This window comes from Rhea americana, unplaced genomic scaffold (genome assembly GCF_003343005.1).
Source record: "Rhea americana isolate MKP2758 unplaced genomic scaffold, rheAme1 scaffold_21, whole genome shotgun sequence".
Classification (NCBI taxonomy): domain Eukaryota; kingdom Metazoa; phylum Chordata; class Aves; order Rheiformes; family Rheidae; genus Rhea; species Rhea americana.
The window spans coordinates 691087-698337 of record NW_028186258.1 but is presented as its reverse complement, the minus strand read 5'-3'; positions in this window follow the sequence as shown (position 1 = coordinate 698337).

Sequence of the window (7251 nt, the reverse complement as noted above, 5' to 3'; positions counted from 1 at the left end):
AATAACCCACAAAAATAACACCTCCAGCTGTTCTCTTTGCAGCTGCTGGGCTGGAGTCTAATTACAGGGCCCTGCAACCCAGTCCCTGCTTTGCATGTAAAAGTGCCAGTGAACAGAACAGGCGGAGGAGATGGCAAAGTAAAAAAGGAATGTGGTTTGAGGTGCTATTTTCAGCCTTTTCAAGCCAAATGTAAAAAGACCCTTAGGCTGCTTGTGTCCTGCTAAATCTGATCATATACACAGTATTGTTCCCATAGCACAGCCTTGTCTTCTTCTTCTTCTTTTTTTTTTTTGGGCAATTAGGCTTGCCTACATTTAAAAACCTCCTTCTGGGTTAGTTTGAGCAGTGCTGTGTTGAAGTGGCTTACATCCCTGTGCAAATGTTTTGTTGAAATCACCTGTAGTTCTCTGTGTGCTGCTAAATGTGGCAGGGCTGGATGTGGCCACAACTGTGATGGAGAGGGAAGGCCCACAGTACTGCGGTTGCTTACTGAACATGGAGCTTGCATCTCACAGAGAGATGGTAAACTGCTGGCCCAGTCCCCTTCAGAAAGGCCTTTTCTGTTGAGAGAGATATAAAATGAATTTATCTTGAGCTCTGGTGGAGGTGCAAAGACCTTATTCTGCTGTCCCTCCCAYGTCATCCTGTTTATCTTGCATCCTCCTGCTTCCCTAAGTGGCTGTCATCTTCTGGTGAACATGCTGGGCAGATGTTGTCCCTGCTGTTTGGGCAGGCTGGGAACTTACCAGCCCATGTTTCAGGGCAGGCCCCTGCCGAGCTTTTAGCTTGCACTGCCTCTGGGGAGAAYGAGCTATGTGGAGCCATCCCAACATGGACCACCAGTGCTAATGGAAAAATCAAGGGCATGCCCCAGCTTCCCTGTAAGATCATAASGGGCAATATTAGGACCTCTAGGAGACCTTGTAGGATCTGCACCTTCTGTGGGAGCTGAATGAGCTAAACCAGCTTCAGCTAGCCTGACTTCAGGGCACATCCTTGTGCACAAGATCTCCTGCTGGCTGGCTCAGGGCCAGCAGAAGTAGCTGGCAACAGATTCACAACAGCTTACTTGAGTCTGTTGCCTTATACATTAAAGTACAACTCTATTTGGAGAAAGAAGGGCTTAAATAGTTCTGCCTGGATGTCCACCAATGACYTCTTCCACCCTCTTGCTACCTGCTGAGTGTTCAAGATCTCCCTCCTTTCTTCCTCCCTCCTTTCTTGCTCACAACAGAAGCAGTGCAACCAAGTGTTCTCCATCACACATTAGAAACCCCCTCAGCCACCCAGCTGGTCTCAGTGCCCGTGGTGGTGTTGGTCCCAGCTCTCTGTGTTCTCTTGRCCTCTCACTTCGTGGTTTTGGAGGGCTGAGCCTGCTGATGCCCCTGCTCTTAAGGATCTTGGCACTGATGAATGTTTCTTCTGAGCTACAGGTGAGCACAGAATAAATATATCTGGAGGGGAGTCTTCTGATCAAAGCCAGGAAAAAGCAAAGTTTCTTAATTTATACTTTCCCCATGTTCTGAGGCAAATTCAAGAATATTCTGCTCTTTATAGCAGGAAGTCTTCTGTCAGAAAAACAAGCTCAAAGTCAGACAGAGCTCTGTCAGTTCTTGTACAGCCCAGTAGCCCGGAGGGTTTGGATTCTGGCCGTTACGGCCTGCTAGCTGCTCCCTGYGTCTGTCCAGGCAATGATAAGGGAGAAGGAGCACGTCCTGTATGAAGCTGGAAACAAAACATTCAATTCACTGAATCTACAGGAGGAGGACGGGATCGCTCAACTGGTCTTACACAAGCTATTACCGCTTATAAACCCCTTTAGACAATTCTAGTGGGACACACAGGTTCTTGTTGCTGTTGGGCTCCTCCTTAATTCAGACTCAGGCTGCTTATGACCAAAAGCAAATAAAACAGAACAGCTGTTCATTAGCTAATTTGAATATTTAGTGGTCAGGCATTAGTCTGTAGCTACTAGCTTAAAACCACGATTGCAAATAGACTTGCTGTGCTGGACCGTTCAGTTCATTTCAAGCAAATTATTTAGAAACTGCTATTTAGAAGCTGCCCTCAGAAAACTCCCCAGAAAACAGGCATTGCAGAGTCAGAGCTTGGCTCAAATGGCAACTTCGCCTCTTCCTTCTCTCCTCAGGCTCTGCTTGCCCAACGCAGACAGCTACAAGAGCCATTAGGAGTTAAATATATCGTCTCTCATCCCTAGACAAATGGGGCCAAAGTCTCTGTGGGTCACTTCAGCGGAGCTCTGTTAAAAGATCCCTTAACCAGGGACAGAGGACGCTATCAATCTCTGTTTAATCTTGTCTAGTAAAGAGATGGCAAACGTGGCCTTCCATCACGCAATACATYAGCCAAATTAATTCCAGGATGGAGAGAGCCAGTGGGTTCTCAAGGCTGAGGCACATTAGCGTTGCAGCCGTGTCAGAATTAGCAGAGCTGCTGCCTGCAGCGTGCCAGCTCCCCGGATGCAGGCAGCCTTCTGCTTCGCCATGCCCTCTGTCTAACACGTTTCCGGAGCGCTGAACTCCCTGGAATCTGCCACAGAGGATTCAACTGGAAAGAACATCTGTCTCCCAATTGCACTCTCCATCCAGGCTCTCTCTGCTGCAGGCGGGTGACATTTTTTTTAATGTCTTGCTTGCTTTCTTTAATCTCCAAAACACAGGCCCTCCTGCGGAGCACAGAAAGGTTCCTCCCCCTCCACAAGGAGAAAAAAATTAGCAAGCAGATTGAGCGTGGATAGCAAATAATGAGATTGCCTTGGATACGGGGCCGGAATTCATGCAGAATTCTGCTGATCACAGGAGATAAGCAGTCATTTCTGTGGCTTGCAAGTAGCATCATGAGAGTTATGTTTCTCAAATGTTTTCTAAGAGATCCTTGCACAAAGGCTGCCAGCACAGGCCTGATCCACAAACAGATTGTGCTGCTTTAACTATTACACTTAGGAGTGTGATTTAAAAAGTAAACCCTGAAATAGCTATACTGGTAGTTATTTCAGTATGTGAGTGCCTCATAATGATATGTCTTATTTTCCTTCATGCATGGGAATAAGCTGAACAGATATAAGCATTTTTCCTACTAGCAGAGCAGCAGCCACAAAGAAGGCTTGTCCCAACTGAGCTGCTGTGAAAGGGGCACAGTCTTTGCCTGCAGGGTACAGTCCAAGTGCTGGAGGAGTCCAGGCGTACTTTAAAAGGAGCTGGATTTGTGGAATACATTTAATAATAAGCAATTGTTCTTCGTTACTCCTCTGCTATTACAAAAAAACCCAACCCCCAAACCAAAAACCACAACATATTAAACAACCTTTGTATTTGTTTTTATAGGAAATTTACTCATCCTTGCATATGCTATCCTTCTTGGCTGAGATCTGTATTTTTCTAAGGATGGAAAAGTGTCACCGATTAACTGATCACACCCAGGCAGTCCTCTGAGTCTCCTTTTTAGAGAGGCAACTGGTAACTGCATTTTCACCATCAGGAAGCTTTCATCAGAAAGCTTCCAGACAGTGCCAGTTGGGTTCAAGTGGTATCACCAAAGGCATTTGGTAAAATGAGGCATCTCACAGCCCTGGGCATTGCCAAAAGTTCAGTAGACCCATACTTGCTTGGAACTCTAGCTTCTTGTATTATGAATATGGCATCTTCCACCAACAATATGGTATCCTAACAAAGAAGTTATCGTCCAAACATTTTCCCCTCTATAATGCAAAATACATTCCCTTTAAAATCTTCGCTTTCACAGTTTGGCTCCCCCTGTGCCATCTCCTAGGTCTGAGGGATAAAGTCATGTTGCGGGTGCCCCAGATGTTTCCAGATTCCTTGCTTCTGACATCTGCACTGTCAACCTTCTGAGTGTTATGAATATCCAGTGTGGATACAGGAATAGGTGTTGGGCTTGATGCTTCATCCAGGATATACACTATGCTGGTTTTCATCACACTTTAATTACTTATGTGCTGGCAACCTCCCCCTTTCCCACCTACTTGCTGCTGCATTAACACTGCATTGCTTACAAGCAGTGACACTGAATTTCATGTAGGAAGCATTGTACGAATTGCAATGAGAGGATGTGAACAAGGAATGCTTTCCATGGTCACATGCTCAACCTGATTCATATATTTTATGTATCAGAAGTTAGTCCTATTTTCTAATGCTCGTTTGCATAACTCAACATGTCGTTGGCATCTGTGCTCTGATGTCAGCTGTTGGAGTCTGAACACTGGCAGCTGAATGTCTCTGGTCATCTCCCAGCCTCCGATTCAATTCTCTTATCGGTCACTTGAGAACACAGGAAAAAACATGTTTCTGACTATTTGTGGTATCAAAACGCAAAAGGCTCTAGGGTATAAGTTCATTCAAGGATTTTCTAAACAGTGATACATGAGAAAGTTCAGATAACTCGAATAACAGTATGAAGTTAATACATCTTCATTTATACCACACTAAACTACAGTAAACTAGGGCCAGTTTACTCCTGAAAGAAAATCTCTACTTGAGAGTTTAATGCCCTTTAGCTTTCATACACTAAGCTCATCTCCATGATTTCAGGCAGGTCTGGGCATATTTTCCCCAGTTTCCAATCTTGTCAGTGGTGGAAAACTACTGAAAAGCCAAAGGCAGCAGCATTTGGAAACAAGGAAGTGATCACCCTGGAAGCCAAGAGCTGTGGTCTTTCTCTAATACTGACTTTACACTTCTATAGCATTTTCTGAGCCTCAATATTTACATCTGCATATTGGGATTATTAATATCTTCTCTGTCATTACAAAGTGGTTTAAGATCTCCAAAAATATGTGGAAATACTTCTCTTGTGCATCACTTCTGCAGTGCATTTTACAGGGAGTTTTCAGAAATACATAGTTGTTACAGACAGCATATTCTGACACATCCCTGGAGTACCTAACCTGGATGTCACAATTACTATTTTTCTAAGAGCAAAGGAGTAAAGTAATTCAGACTACATAGCATGCAGCATCCCCAGATGCTGGCTCCTTAGACTGACAAAGGAAAGAAAAAATTGTGACACCTTATTTAGAATCTACAATGTGTTCAGTATGAACTATGTGCAAATTAGAATTGTATGTCCCTAGGGCACAGTTTTGTCCTATTAGCTGTTGGGACAGTCATCATGCTTTCTTTTTCTTTTTTTTCTTTTTCTTTTCCTTTTTTTTTTTTTTTTTTTTTTGTGGTTTTAAAGGCTTAGAAACTAGGGATTTNTTTTAACCATTGTTACTTGGGACCTTTTTTGTGGTTTTAAAGGCTTAGAAACTAGGGATTTATTTCATGTGAGCAATTGGTACATAAGAAACTCCAGGGACTCGGATGGAACAGGTTTATAGGGGATTACCCTTGAAGAACTCTAGTATAGCTGAACTCAAAATCTGATCCTTTGTTTCACATACTCTTAATGTAYTTAGTGTTTAGCAGCAAGAAGTTGAATGAATGCATGTCCTATCTTGTTGAATACTCCTACCGATCTCTTTTCTTAAGCACATGTGATGATGAGATCTACTGGACAATAAGAAGCAAGGACCACTTCACTCTTATTCAGATTCTCCATGCAAACAAAAGAAAACAGAGCAAGTTTCTGCCTGCTGAAATTGCACAGGCTTATACTGAATTATAGCAAGGCCTGGAGGCATTTTGGGTCTTTTCCTGTATGCATGCCCAGAACATCAGCCCCACGCTGCTCGCAATCAATTGCACTTTAAGTTAGTTACCAGTATTAATAAGGGATTGACTACCAACAGTTCTCATTAATTTCCGTGAGAGTATTGCCTGAAATAGAATAAATAACTGAACTCTGAGTTGTGTAATCAGAAATCACAATGTGAGGGAACACAGTCCAGGAAACATATTCACATGGTGGAGAGTGACTGACCTTAGCTCACCTCCATAGGCCTCAACTTCATATCTAACAAGCTGCATTCCTTATTTTCTGGAAATGTGGACTGTTTTGTACTTTCAGCCTCTGCCCTCTGGGCTGCAATCCACAGCATACCTCACAGCATTCCTTAAACATTTCACCCACTCATTTATTCATTTATATTCCTTCTAACAGCTCTTGCCGGGGCTTTCATAAGAGAAGAGTCAACGGGATTATAAACAATAATAGAGGTATTTTAAAACACAGTCATTTCCTTAGCTATGTCTCTTTTGTTAAGATTACTGGTTCTGTAGAAGATAGAATAGACACTTGCCACAATTCAGCCTTTGAATTATGCATTAATAATTCCTTTACTTTGTCAATAAAGTTCAAATACCTTAAAAAGTCCTAATGAAGTTTTTCTGGTTACATGGCCATTCGGTAAAATAGAGAATAATGGCACTTTGTAAGAGTTTATAGATTCCTCAGAATCTAAAGAGAGAAATGTTATGAAGAAAGGAGAATCTGAGTGGGCGTAAATTCCTCAGCCTGCTATGCTAGTAGGATTATATCTCAGGCTTTCAGAGCAGGAAAAGGATGTTGCAGGCATAATAGCAGGGAATATCAATCAGATAACTAAACCTAATTACAAAGTTACTAGATTAACCAGTTAAGTGCAGCTATGTGAACACAGCTGGCCAAACGGCACAGCAGAAACAAGATTCAGAGAAACAGTTTCTCAGCACATTAAACAACTTGTAACAGCCAATTTCGGATCAGACAAGACTATTCTTGACTAACTTTAAAAGATGCATGGTTGGTGTAAGGAAGAGCTGTAGCTGAATCACTAATTAATAGCAACTGCAAGTTCAACCTTCCTAGAGAAAGAATAGTACCAAAGGCACAGTAGCATGATCCTTGGTTTTAGTAAAGGGATTTGTTTTCTGAGGGAATATACCAGTAATGAAATATGCTCAATAGGAAAAAAAAAAATGTAGAGCGCATTTAACAGAGTCAATGAAGGAAATGAAGGCGCCTCTAGTTTTCAAGTCCCTATTTTAAGACAGTTTGCGATATATTAGGACTATAGAAAAAAAAGTAGTATTTTTTTGCTTTTGGTACATTGCACCAAGTCCCGGCAACGTCCCCAGGGGCAGCTTCTCCCAGATGCCGGCACGACGTTGGCAAGACAGTGCGTCCCGAGCAGCTGCTCCAGGCCCTCGCACCCACCCAGAGCGACCAGGCCTTAAACCCAGCACCGCCGCCCGGCCGGGGCCCTTTCACCGCGCCCGAGGGCCGCTCGCTGCGAGACCGCGGCCCCGACGCGAGGGGCGCCGCCGGTCCGCCTCGGCCTCCCCTCCGCT